The 14161-nt window shown below is 44.2% G+C and overlaps 1 protein-coding gene across 1 annotated transcript in view; it reads left to right on the top strand.

The window, feature by feature from the left end:
* Window positions 1-14161, top strand: part of FNDC3B (fibronectin type III domain containing 3B) — a 366117-nt gene that overhangs the window by 341911 nt on the left and 10045 nt on the right. The window lies entirely within an intron of this gene.

Below are 14161 nucleotides of genomic sequence, written 5' to 3'. Positions count from 1 at the left end.
ATTTACATTTACATTAGTAATCTGTTTTATGCACTCTCATAAGTGCAATAAACCAATATGTGTGAATGCATCTGATTCCAGAAGAATACTATAAAGAAAAGCTTTGGAGAAACACAGATAAAAGGTTTGATAGAAGTGCAGTCTGTAAAATACATCCACAAAAAGAATATATGACTGAATGATCAGGTGCTTGTGTACAGTCCCCAATGCATTTTCCAAGAACTCTGAATAATGTATGAGGCAGGAGGGAGATCAGTAACCTTTATTAAATGGACATATGGCTCATTGGTAGGGTAATAAATGCAACAAACCACAGTTCTTATTTCTGCTTATCTTACTCTTTTTATATTAAAGATAATTATTGAAGCCAGCTCTACACTTTGCAGGGCTTCAAATACATGGCCACACATTCTCACTGTGCCCAAATTCCATGGGATGCAGATGAGTGGGGGGTGATAGCACAAAGGAGCTCGTTGCAGTTTTCTGATTCTGGGCCCGATTTTATACCAGCCCCAGCATAGATGATTTATGCCAACAGGTTACGGCCCATAAGAGACATTCTTCCAGGCAGAGACTGTCAGAATAGAGCACACTCTTCTCCACATGCCTCCTACGCTGGGGACTGCAAGAGTTTGGTGTAGGAACTGGCTATCCTACCTGTAGGCCTGCTGGGACTCTCCCATTCTGGGAAGTCCCTAAATGGGGAGATCTGACTGCTTTCTGGGCCCTTTGTGTTGCCTGATTCTGACCCATGGCATTTGGTTACTTAAGGGGTAAAAAACCTGAAATCTGATCAAGTGCGGAGATGCAACAGAAGCCGACAGGTCTTTCATCATGGAAGTGCTTGTTACTAAGAGTTGTTGATGAATGACATAACAATGACTATCAAATACTCTGCCTCCATACATAGCCATGTTCCAGGGTACACAGTTAAATATCACTTTAGAAATTTCAGAGAGAATTTTTGAGTTTGTTTTGTGAATTGTCTGTGTGAATTGTTGGGGGATTTTATTTACTCCGGGCTGCTTGTTTAGAGAAACAGGTCTTGAAATACAGCTGGTGACTCACAAAGGAAGGGAGCAACATTAAGGTTCTAGCTCTCGTAGCACTTGGGTTAAATTTTCAGAATTGTTTTAGGCACTAAGCTATTTTGGTCTCAGTAGACAATACAGTGGTAAAAATGCCAGCTGGCAGTCCACACTATGTTTCTCACCAATGGTAGTGGCATTGGGGTTGCGTCTGTGGTAGATATCCCTAGAAACCTCATTGTAGTCAAGGCCATGAGTCTGCATGGTTCATAAAACTGAATTGCGTGTGGCTGGGGCAGACAGCAAAGACTCTAATTTTCCCTCCCAGACTCTGTGTATTTATTTTAATATCTCTGGCAGAGGGAATGTTTTTGTTGTTACCTGTTTAGATAGGCTGCTACTTCCCCTCATACACAGGCAGGAAAGGAGTGGCCAAAGCCTGCCCCTCTCCCCGCCCGCCCCCAACACGCTGGCCAGTGCAGCTAAACGAGTATAGAAGTGGAATTAATCTGTGCCTGGGAAAGGCCTAGAGTAGCTTACTTTCCCTTTTAAGCAAGGGAAAAGTAAAACTCTGCTCCAGGTACAGCCTAACTACACCTTTCCCCTTTCACTCGGGAAAGTGACAAGCTAGCCTGCAGAGCCCACAGTGGGGTCCTGATCCTTGATTGTGGCTCCTATTTAGTTCACCTTTAAAGAAAAATCCTAATTACAGTAATATTCAGGATTACTGTACATATAATAGATAAAGTTATAGTAGAAATCCACTTTTCAGATTTCCTTCAAAACAGACATACACATTATAAAAACAGGTTTTTTAACAGTAATAAACAGTTTGAAGTCAGTTCAACCAACTAAAGCAAAAACTGTTCCCCTGTGACATATCAGTCAGTAACTGTCAGTTGTCAGGAGATCACTCAATTTGCAGCAATCTGTGGGCAGCTATTTAAGACTCGGGCTGAACAGCTTAATTGGGAAAGCGTGTTACAAGTCCATGGGACAGCATCTCTCTGATTGCTGCCAATTGATTTATTTCAGATGAGTGTAGCTAGCTGGTAACTGGAACATCTTTTTTGCTCATTTAACTTCAAGCTAAAGCAGTTATTTGTGATGACCAAAGTAGAGAAAAAGAGTATGTGTGTGAGTTACACAGAAACACCTTTCTCTGGAACAGAACTAAGCAACATAAAGGATTGATCTGCAAAACACTTAGGCCTAGATCCTCAATGTTATTTAGGCATCTAACTCCCTTTGATTTCAGCCTTGCTACCCTATTAACTTCAGTGGGACTGTACTCAGAGTAGAAAGCATCGTGCTCAATAGCATTTGTAAGAGAATCACTTTTCTTGTATAATGAATGGGAGGAATGTTTGAGATTTGACATGCTTCTCTAACAGTGATATTACTATTAATATAAATGCATGTTTATAAAGATGGTGGTGGGCTGTATATGATACAGGATTCAGCATTCATTTTGTATTAGGAGTTTTAAACTGCCCTGCTTGGTTTTACAAGTAAGGGTATTTTTTGTCATCTTAGTTTTGTATCTTTTAAAACTCAAAAAAGGTGGTGGTGGTGGTGGTGTTTTTAAAAGAAGCCTTGCTGTCAGCAGCAGCCAAGTGGGGTAATATCCTTCTCTGGAATGTTCAAAGAAAATTGTTGATATTAAGTAAGTTTCCCTGTTACTCACCGCATGACTATTCTGGGCCTCTTTCTGGCACCTTTGCTTACATTATGTGGTTCCTTATTCCACATGGAGTCTCCTTGAACTCCGTTGGAATGATCACACTGTAGACCTATCCTAGATCTACACTATAGATCTATATCTGTATAACTACGTCGCTCAGGGGTGTGAAAATTCCACATCGCTGAGCAATACAGTTCTCCCGACCTAACCCCCTGTGTAGACAGTGCTGCGGCGATTGCAGAGCTTCTCCTGTCGACAGAACTACCACCTCTCAGGGAGGCCGATTAACTAAGCCAATGGGAGAAGTTCTCCCATCAGTGCAGGAGCATCTTCACTTAAGCACTAAAGTGGCACCGCTGCATCGGTGCAGCTGCCCAGTGCAGCATTTTAAGTGTAGACCTGCCCTCAGAGTACTTAAGGGTCGCAGAATCAAGTGCCATAGTTGGAAAACACATTTGGTACAGATAGGTCTTGGCCCCTCAATACCAGGAAGCCAGCTGAGGATGCAACATGCAATCTACTGCCTCAGTGGTGATATTTTTCATTAAACAGCAAAACAACATGCACAGTTGATGTGGATACTGAGCATAGAGCCATCTGTTTCAATTTACTCTCTGTTTTCCCACAAATTAATAGGGACAAAGACAGAGTACAAATTAGAAATAACAGTGGACCAGATTCTGCCTCCCTTACTCATGCTCAGCATTTCCTTATTCTGTGAATAATCCTACTGACTTCACTGGGACCATTTGTGGAATCAGGTACTCTGTACAGTGAATAAGGGTATCACACCTCCTACCCAGTGTGTGTTGCATCAGGAATCTATGTAACAAATAGGCTGGGGAGCAAAATATCAGTAGAAAATATTAGCAGGAGAGAGTAATTCTCTTAGGCAAATTGTAGCTCCAAGTGAGTTTTACCACTTACAGACAGTATTAGCATTAATGATGATGTATTGCTGCATATTAAATGAAAGATCTCTCCAGGAACAGGCATTTCAGGATGTATGCCCAGGAAGGGGAGATGTTCGCTTCACTCCTGAGGTGATGTGTGTGTCGAGTAGTCGTTCCTCTCTGTCAGATTGAAAGAATGTATTAAAATCGGGTAAAATAAACATTCCTGTTGGAGTTGTGTTAGTTAATTACATTCAAACTACTAAAAATTACCAGTTTACTAATCTGGGAGACCCAGTTTCTAACGGCTCTGAGCCCTCCTGTCTCCTGCTTCTCCTTCATATGGAGCAGGAAATTGAGTTTCCACTCACAATAGGTCTAAAGAGAGGGAGAAAGCTGCCATGGAAGTAGCACTTCCTCCTTCAGTCCGACACTCCTGGGTATTCTATGTTCTTGTCCTCTTTGCCCAGAGAGGTAGAGGGTATGATCAGGACCTATGTGACCAACCAGTTTATCTGTTCTCCCCAACCTGGCAGGTCCATATGCACTGCTTATTTATGTACTTCTCCAGTTAGAATTTTATCCAAAGATTTAACTTATTATGTCTTCATATGGTGCCTGAAAACCATGCTATAAAAAAGAAACATTTACTTTTCCCATTTCAAGATGATAATGGAATGTTCCTTTTCATTATATTTAAAGGATAGTCATACTCTGAAAAGTGACTGTCTGTAAATGACACCACGGGGCTCTGTCTTTATTCTCTTGCGGTGACATTCCATGTCAAATTTGCTTTGTTTATGAGCCAAAAAGTGAACCTGCTGCAAACTCAGCCTGAGAGTCAACAGTCAAAATTCGTTCTTTCTGCATCTTGCATTTTCACCTGTGATAGAGCTTCTGCAGCTAGAACTCAGCTGACAATTATGTTGATAGTATGCAAAACAGAAGAGCTGCATTGACTCTGTAGTGCTAGCGGTAATAAAAACTTGGGCCAAGGTTTTCAAAATTAGTAGCCTAAAGTTAGGCTCTTAATCCTTATTTAGGTTGCTCAAAATTATTGAGCAGCCAACTCTTTTGAATAGCTGCTGGGTGCTCAGCACTTCTGATAATCAGACCACTAATCTAGGTGTCTAATAATGGGCTTTGGAACCTATCTTTAGGCACCCAGGTTCTATAATCTATGATAATTTAGATATAGATTAATATATATTTCTCTAATAATTGGGTTTGAGTTCTGTTAGTAAAATAAATAGACATGATCTAAATATATGTTGAATAAGGAGGTGACATTCTCACATACTCTTGTCTAACCATAACTGTAATTTAACGAAGCATCTCATTGAGTTTCTGCATGTTTGTCAGTTCAGTTTGTAAACACAGGTATGTGTCTTATCATTTACAGTGGTGTCTTGCCTTAGGAGATTTCTCACAAGATTTTAGGTCTAGCTTATCAATGGTACCACAGGCCATCTTTTCTTTTGGGAAATAGTAATGCACATTTATAGACTTGGGGGTGATATACCTAGTAACCTCATTATTTCTGATTTCTTTGCTACCAAAGCAAAATTTGCTACATCTGAGCCTCTCAGGTTAAGGGGATAATGATGCTTTGCTGTAATATTCCTATTTGTAACCCTACAAATTATTTTGATAGAGAGAAAATATATGGTTATAGATCCATTAGACTGTGTAATAGTCTCTCAAAGGAAGTAAGAAGTCCTGTAACTTTGATTATTTAAAACTTCATTAAAGACATACTGGATGGAACAGTCCTGAACTGGTAGGTGAATGGTTGAGAGAACCCAATTGATTTTACCATTCTCTACTTTCTGTTGTTACATCTAGGTTTCATATTTATTTAGATAAAAATATGAATATCTAATTTGTGTTCAGGGTACATTTAATTTACGTAAAATTCTAATTAACAAAAATTCATTGTCCTTTCTTCATTTCAAATAGCAGGTCAATATTCTTAATTGACCCTGGATCACTTTGCACGTCAACAGAAAATGTAATGGCACAATATTCACTAGAGTCTTACCATCAGTACAGCTGACTCCAAGTGTTTTCTTCCTTCCCCGTAGCTTTGTGTAATGAGACAGAAAAATAATTTATTTTTATTAGACATTTTTACAGTGCCACTTGACTATTCTCAGTTATCTGTGAAATGGTTTGTTAGGAAACAAGGTTCTCTACAAAACTGTTAAGACTGTCTCTGCAGTGGAGTCACTGAGACTGATTAAGAGACTGAATAAATAATAATAATAATCCTAAAGCTAGTTTCATAAAGAGAAATCTTTCAGTCCTTTTAGAAGAAATTAAGCCTTTCTTACAGGAATGTTTTCTATATAAGGATTCTAAGTCAGATTCTCCTCTTCTGAGCACCATACCAAATGGGTTTTTGCTGATTAAATATACTTGTCATAATTGTGGGGGAGTGGCAACAACAACAATATTAAGGTTGCCTTTAGAATTTCCATTATAAAAAATTCTTCCAGTTTTCAAGAACCAAGGTACTATTCGATCAAGGTGCTATTTTCTGGCCTCTTGAAACTCTGTTCAGATCTGACCATTGCCATTTCTCATCAATAGTTTGCAAACTACAGCTTGCTTTTGGCAGCATGCTAAAACCCCTCAACATTCTGTAGTGTTTTGTGTGCACTGCCCTGGTATCTCACATTAGCATTTTTCACAGGGCTCAGAGATCCTACAAATAACTCCCTAATCCACTCTACTACCTTCATCCATTCAGTAAGCACCATCCATCTTGCACTATATGAGGCAGGGATCATGTAGGAAAAGATAGCATGTATCATGTATATGAATAAGAGGGCCAAATTAAGGTTAAATGGCCACCCTTAATAGTGGTATTTCCTAACTTCTAAATGCTTGATTTTGCAATGTTAATAAGATTCTTGGTGCACGGTGTATGTGTTGTGTATATGTATATGTTATCTGCCTATACAGTATTTTAACACTAAAAGTAACTCTTGACTGGCTTAGTGTTCCCAATGGGAGTCTTTCCTATGTTCTCATAGCATGCCATCATTATGGCATTTGAATGATTGTCTTTAAAGTAGCAAGAATCAGGACCTAAATATTAAGTGCAGTGTGTGTGTGTGTGTGTGTGTATCTTTTATAGATACATAAAAGCCTATCTAGAACTATTTTAAGTGAATTTGATGTTTGATTTAAAAGTTAACATTTTAAAAGTATTAAACTTTTTCGTCTCTCTTCTAAAGAAAAAGTTTGAGCATAAATAGTGTTGGTGAGAGTTTGGGAAGACTGACAGTTCTGTGCTGCTCCACCACTCACTCTGTATTATTTTAATAAGAGTAGAAAATATACAGTATATTGTCTCAAATGCACCTCTGTATGCTGCCACCTAAATAAAATTACCCTGCCCAAAGCTGTCCTGTCAGTGCAGTCAAAAGTCTTTTATATAATGGCATCTAAGTTAAGTAAATATACTGTAAATAAAAGGAAAATATTTAAATTGTTACAAGTGGCATAGCTAGTAAATTGCAGGCAAATGTTATTGTGCTCATCAGAATCATTTGCGATTGACATATTCATTAAGCTCCCCTTCATTTCCAGTATGTTGATATGGGTAAATGTTCACTACAAGTATAAAACATGCAACGCACAGGAAAGTGGGCTCAGGAGTAGTTCAGCTGTGCACGAAGATAAAGTGAAGGGCTCGCACTACTACTTCACAGGTTTGTCTCATGCATAGAGATTACTCCCTGGGGCAAATCTATGTATGAAGAAAAAACCCTCCAAGCGTCTTCAAAAATCTGGAAGCATTCCCAACAGGAGATGGATGTGAAAATGCCATCTGGAGTGATTCAGTCCCTCTGCTGGTGGAAATAGGAAAGCTAAGGAGAGAATCTAACTAACTAATGTGATGCCTTAGCCCGCATTCCAATCACCAGGATAGCATTCTGTATCTCTGTTTTCCTCGTGGAGGATCAGAGTAATTAAATATTACCAAGAAAGGGAAAAAAACAGACATATACACAAAAGAAAATAACTTGATGAGCAGCATAAAATATTTTTTTCTTATTTTAATACATCACATGATAGGGCCTTCAAAACTGTTCATTTCAGTGGGAGATTCCACAGTAAAGGCATTGCACTGGCTTGAAAGGAGACATTAAAGTATTGGAAATATTGAGTATCATTCTCATTATCTCTCTGTCAGTGTAAAGTGGCTTTAGTAATAATGAAAATCACACCTAGTATTCACAATAAGCCTCATTCTCACTAAGGCCACGTTGTGCTTCTCATACACTTATATCAGGCACATTTCAATTTGGCAACATTAGTGCCCAGTACTTAACAACCATAGGAGAACAGGGGGACTCGTTTTATTATATGACCGGGATTGAACTTTCCTGGTAGGGAGTATTGAGGGGAAGAAAGAGTTGCCCACAAAACGCTTTGAATTCAGTCTGATTGCTGCTGATCAGTAGTATTGAATGTCAGGTCCAGCAGGATGTGTATGATGTACATAGATTGTAAGTCTCATTTTTTGTCCGATGTTTGTACAGCACCTAGCACAGTGCAGTCCTGCACCACGATTAGGGCTTCTAGGTGCTACTGTAATACAAATAATAATAACTTGCTGTGGTGGTAGGTTCAGAGAGGGTCCAGCAGAAAAGCTCAGCACACTTGTGTTATGTTCCCAAGCTCCCAAACAGCAACTCCTGCTTCTGTACAGTGGCAGATTAGCCACTGGGCTGACAGGGCCCGTGCCCAGTGGCCCCGTAAAAATGGGCGCCCCTGCACGCCTACCCCGCTCGTCGGCAGGAGCACTGGGTGGTGGGGAAAGCCCCAGCGCCCGACCCCAGCTGCAGCCCCAAGCATATAGGTGTAGTTTGGGAGGGTGCAGGGCGGGCGTTTCCCTCCCAAACAAAGGTGAGGTGGTAGCTGGGGGTGTCACGCACCACTTGCCCCTATTTCTGAGAGGGTCCCGCCCCCTGGCATGTTTCAGCTAGCGGGGAGCAGACTGAGTAGTTTTTCCACTGACTTCTGGGTCCTACCTCAGCAGAGGGATGCTGCTCCTGGGTCCTAGCGCCCACCTTTTTCCTCTACAACCGTGAGGGGGTGAGGAGAAGGGAAGAGAAAGGGATACAGGAATGGGCAGAAGGAAGCAGGAGTCCAGCATGTGATGTTCCCTGGGCAGCAGCAGCCCCAGCAGGGAGGCAACTGCAGCAGCACCAGAGCAGTCCTGTCCCCACCATCGCCGTCAGCACAGGTACCACTGGGGGCGAGAGAGTCCGTGAACCAAGGGGACCGGCTGCAGCATGCACATGTGCATCGGTGCGCTTTGCCCTGCCAAATATAGCAGTCAAACTACGCCTGCAGCCCCAGGACTGGAGGAGCTCTCACTCCCTGCTGCGGCCTGGGGCCAGGGGGGCGGGGGACAGAGCTTCTCCCATCTTGGGGCCACAGGGGGAGAGGGGCAGAAAGGAGCAACATTGCAGGGCCGCCGTGGAGGGGCAGAATGGGGGTTGACTGTGTGTGGAACGGGGCTGGGCGGAGGGGGAAAGGGGCAGAATGGGGTGGGGCCATGGGCAGGGCCACAGGCAGAAGAGGCAGAATGGAGGTAGGACCGTAGGTGGAAAGGGTGGGGGGCTCCCCACTTGCTCCAGCCCACAATCCCAAGAAACCTTAATCTGCCTCTGCTTCTATATAAAATAAACTTCAGTTCAGTGATCCATTTAGTCGGTTCCAGAGAGAGATGCCCCAGCCCAAAGAACTGTCAAACAAATGATTTCTTCTCTGCTTAGAGCAGCAGTTCTCAAAGTGTGGGTTGGGACCCAAAGTGGGTTGCCACCCCGTCTTAATGGAGTCGCCAGGGCTGGTGTTAGACTTGCTGGGGCCTGGGGCCGAAACTGTATCACCTGGGGCTGAAGCCAAAGCCCGATGGCTTCAGCCCTGGTGATGGGGCTCAGGTTACAAGCCCCCTGCCCGGGGCTGAAGCCTTTGGGCTTCAGCTTTGGCCCTCCAGCCCAGGGCAACGGGGCTCAGGTTTCAGCCCCCCTCCTGGGGTCGTGTAGCAATTTTTGTTGTCAGAAGGGGGTCACGGTGCAATGAAGTTTGAGAACCCCTGATATAGAGCAGGGTGAAACTCTGTGTTGACCCCGCCCGGTCCTGGAACTGTAATGAAGACAAACTTCCATTGACATCAGTGGGATATTTGTCTGTGTAATGACTCCAGGGTTGCCACTGCAGCCAGATGTGAATGAAGCAGCTGCTGCAGCCATGTGTGAATGGTGTACACAATAATAATTGCCTACCCATTGCTGAGAGAGGATACAAAGCATGCATGCTTTAATAGGCAGCTCATGTATAGCTAGAATCAACACCTGACCCAGAAGATGCTACAGTGATGATGACCATATGAGTACCTACTCAGATTTTTATTATTATTATTATTAAATATGTATATTGTGGTAGTGCCTAGGACCCTGAAGATTGGGGTTTCATTGTGCTAAGTGCTGTACAATCATATGTGAAGGGTCTACAGTCAATCTTAGGTACTTACATGGCCCCCATAACCATAGTGCTTCACTGTGTTTATCCTCACAACACCCCCTGTGAGGTATATCCCCATTTTACAGATAGGGAATGGAAGCCCAAAGAGTGATTTGTGTGAGGTTGCACAGGAAGTGTGTCGCAGAGCAAGGAACTGAACCTCAGTTAGGGGACTTCCTTCCTCTCTTAGAAGAGTATTAGAGAAAGAAATATTAACCAAAACATTTCTTAAATTTATTTTAGTATGGTTTTTATTTTCCTTTTTCCCACAAGCTCTAAGATGTTGATCATTAAGCTGATAAACTTGCTCATTAGCATTTGCCTTATACACCACAATTTATAATTGCTGGTTCTGTTAGATTTTAACTAAACTTCTTTAACAAGCTGCCTATTTCCTTTTCTTGTTCAAAGACCAAAGTTGCCATTTCCCTTATTGTTGTCCTTACTGGGCCAGATCCTCAGTGGGTGCCAATCAGCATAGCTTCGTTGAACTCACCTACCATTGAAATCTTTGGAACCATGCCAGTTTACATGAGCTGAGGACTGACCTGCTGTTTCTAATGAAAGAGAGTTGTAGTTATTTATCGTCTTCACTCTTGGTCAGCACTGAGTTTCAAACTGTTTGTAGTCCTTTTTTAAATTCACTCTTGTCTCACTTCTGAGTCTCTGGTCTGATTCTAAGAAGTGTCATCATTTGTTCTGCTTAATTGGACTTTCTTGGTCATCTATATTTATTACCCCATAATGAAGATCTAAATCTTTCTCTATCTGCGATTTAAACTGTATTTAGCTTCCCAGTTACCTTAGGATGTAACATCCTTACAGGAAAACAGGTAACATCATCAATTTACCCAACTAACTTTTTGAATAATATGAAGATTGTTTGTATTTATCCCAGCCCTACCGTTATTTAAATGTAAGCTTCCTATTTAATTAGATTTCTGTATTTGTTTTTTTAGGTTTTCATTTTGTTTTAGGTGTGCTGGTTGTGACAGCAAGAGTGTTAATTTATGGCAAGGGCGGCTAGAGACCTGGGAGGGGCGTTGTTTATGTTTCTTAAAATTGAAATAAATAAATTAATTAAATTAAATGGCAGTCCTGATGGCATAAGTTATTCAAAGAGGTTTGGTAAGTATTAATGTATTAAAAATTGTGAGGTACTCAGGTACTACAGTAAGAGGGACAGGGGATGTAAGTATCTAAGTTAGATAAATGGATAGATACATTCTAAGAGTGGGATTGCCTAAGCAAGTTATCCTCCTTCAACTACTCATGTAACCTACATTTCCTCTTCAGATTTCTATTTCTTTTTCTTTGTTTGACAACTTGTATTTGTGCGTAGGTTGAAGCACTAACTTCCCAAATCATATGGCATAGAGAGATAATCAGGCAGTTACTTCTGCCCAACAGCCATTAGTAACAGGATTGTTATCTGGCCATATGGTAGCAGTGACTAGTTGATATAAGAAGGGAGACACCTAAAAAGAGCGACATGCACTTGCAATAGGAATTTCAGTCATCAGGTTATTTCTACAGACGGTTACAACGTTTGCATGTGTTGGCACCTTCTGTTGCATAGCATACTGACCCTAATGGCTAAGTTCTTTTTTGGGCATGGGAAGACAAGGAAAGATCACCAATATGACAAGAGAAGAAAGATGTGGTGAATCATGGAGATTTGTAGTAAGAAAATATGTTGTATAGTGCTAGAATTTAAGACAGATTACATGTGTTAAGGATTATATTATTCTTCGAGTGATTGCTCGTGTGTATTCCACAATAGGTGTGCGTGCTCGCCATGTGCATGGGTGTCGGAAGTTTTTCCCCTAGCAGTACCCGTAGGGGAGCGCCCCAGGAACCCCTGGAGTGGCGCCTCCATGGCACGGTACAAGGGGTGCTGCGCGTTCCCCCCACCCTCAGTTCCTTCTTGCCGCCAGTGAAGGTGCTTCGGAACTGCTCTGCTCCAGCTTTGCTGCAGCTTGTCCCCAGAACTCGTTCATTCAGTTTATGGTACCTGTAGTTAGTAGTTGATTAGTTTTAGTTTAGTTTAGTTAGTGCGCCCGGGCCGGGGCATGCCCCACACACCAGGTTTTAAGTCCTGCGACACTTGTAGGTAACCGATGCCAGTGAGTGATCCGCACGCAGATTGTTTATGCTGTTTGGGTGAAACCCATCTTAGCAATCACTGCAAGATTTGCAAGTCGTTTAAGCCTCGGTCCAAGAGAGAAAGAGACATTAGAATCCGGGCCATCCTGATGGAGTTGGCATTGACCCCGACTCCAGCACACAGCTCCGAGTTGGCACCAGGTACCGCAGTGTCAGTACGCTGCGACCCACTGGCGCCAACTACCAGTCGGAACTGCTCCCCATCCACGGGGCACACCAAGAAGGCTAAGAAGAGGCCTTCTTCTCCGCAGCACCGGAGCAAGACTGCAGGAGAGGCTAGGCCCACGTTGGGCAGTCCTCGGTCCCCATCGGCCTCTAGGCCTCTGACTAAGGTCGAGCGGAGTAACCCAGCCCGTTCAGAGCAGGCTTCCCCAGATGTCCTCCATGCCATAGGCCCTGCAAGCGGCTCAGGACATTATGTCCATGCCGGTACCAGGAGCACCACCAGTGTTGGCCCCATGGTCCAGAGGCAAGCCACCATCGGGATCTCCGCAGTCGCCCCCAACTCGGTCTCGGTCAAGGAAATGTTCCTGATGCCATTCGCTGCTCAGTGACCGTCCCGTGTGTAGTCCACACAGGTCGCCATTGACCCCCCTCAGGTTGTCTGGCTGGGTTCCATCTAACAGAGGCTCCAGGCACCGCTCTGCTTCGAGGAGCAGATATCAACAGGACCGAGGCAGTCGACGCCGAAGATCCTCGTCTCAGCAGGGCTACCGTAGTCAGTCGCAACACGAACATCGACGCTGTTCTCGTTCGTTGTCTCACTCCAGGACCCTGCCATGGCACCGCTCTCGTAGCCCTGGGCATTGATCGCTGGAGCCTCGCCGTCGTGGATCCGCCCGCCGGAGCCAATCGCAGAGCAGCTGCTACCAACAGTACCGTTCCTCCACGTCGGGGTTGCAGTCTCGTGGTCAGCACCACTCCCGGTGCTGCCACTTCTCCTAGTTCAGGGACAGCGGCAGGTCATATGTCAGCCTGGTCTCCCTTCGCAGTCGTCCATCGATGGGTCAGGCCAGCCAGGCCCAGCAGCCTGCTCCGCCGGTACCAGTGGGCACCATGGCCCCCGATGCAGCCCCCAGTCAGGGCTCGCTCGGTGGCCGGAACTTCTGAACGGTCATTGGCCTCCCTCTCCAGGCCTCCGAGGAAGGAGTCGGTAGGACACATGTCTTTGGCACCATGCCCGGAGAGCGATCAGGGGGTGGATCCTTCAGTGCCAGTGGACACGCAAAGTACCACACCTGTCTACTCGCCCTCCCCTGATGAGGTGATTACAGTCCCTTCTGGGTCCTCCAAAGGCAAACAGGCAGTTTTGATGGGGGCAACCTACCAGAACCTACCAGTTCTCATCAGGGATCCACCCTCAATAAAGCTTCCCTTCTCCAACCAGTTGAGTGCTTTTCTCCCGGAGTGGTCTCGGCTGACCTCAGACCGATGGGTCCTCAGCACCATCTCCTGGGGCTACACCCTCCAGTTTACCTCTATCCCACCCAACCACCATCTGCCCCCATCCCTTCTGGGAGACCCCTCTCACCAGGCTCTGCTCGAGCAGGAGGGGGGGCGGCTCCTTGGCCTAGGAGCTGTGGAAGTGGTGCCAGCAGAGTTCAAATGCAAGGGGTGCTATTCCCTCTATTTCCTTATCCCGAAGGCCAGAGGGGGCTCAGGCCCATCCTGGACCTGCGAGGCCTGAACTAGTACATGGTGAAGCTCAAGTTCTGCATGGTCTCCCTGGCCTCCATCATTCCCTCCCTGGATCCAGGGGACTGGTACACTGTCCTCGATCTGCAGAACACATACTTCCACATCCATGTATTTGACGGGCACAGACACTTCCTCTGTTTCATGGTTGG

Source organism: Caretta caretta, chromosome 9 (assembly GCF_965140235.1).
Source record: "Caretta caretta isolate rCarCar2 chromosome 9, rCarCar1.hap1, whole genome shotgun sequence".
Taxonomy (NCBI): domain Eukaryota; kingdom Metazoa; phylum Chordata; order Testudines; family Cheloniidae; genus Caretta; species Caretta caretta.
Note: the sequence above shows the minus strand (reverse complement) of the source record. Positions and strands in the feature narration are given on the sequence as shown.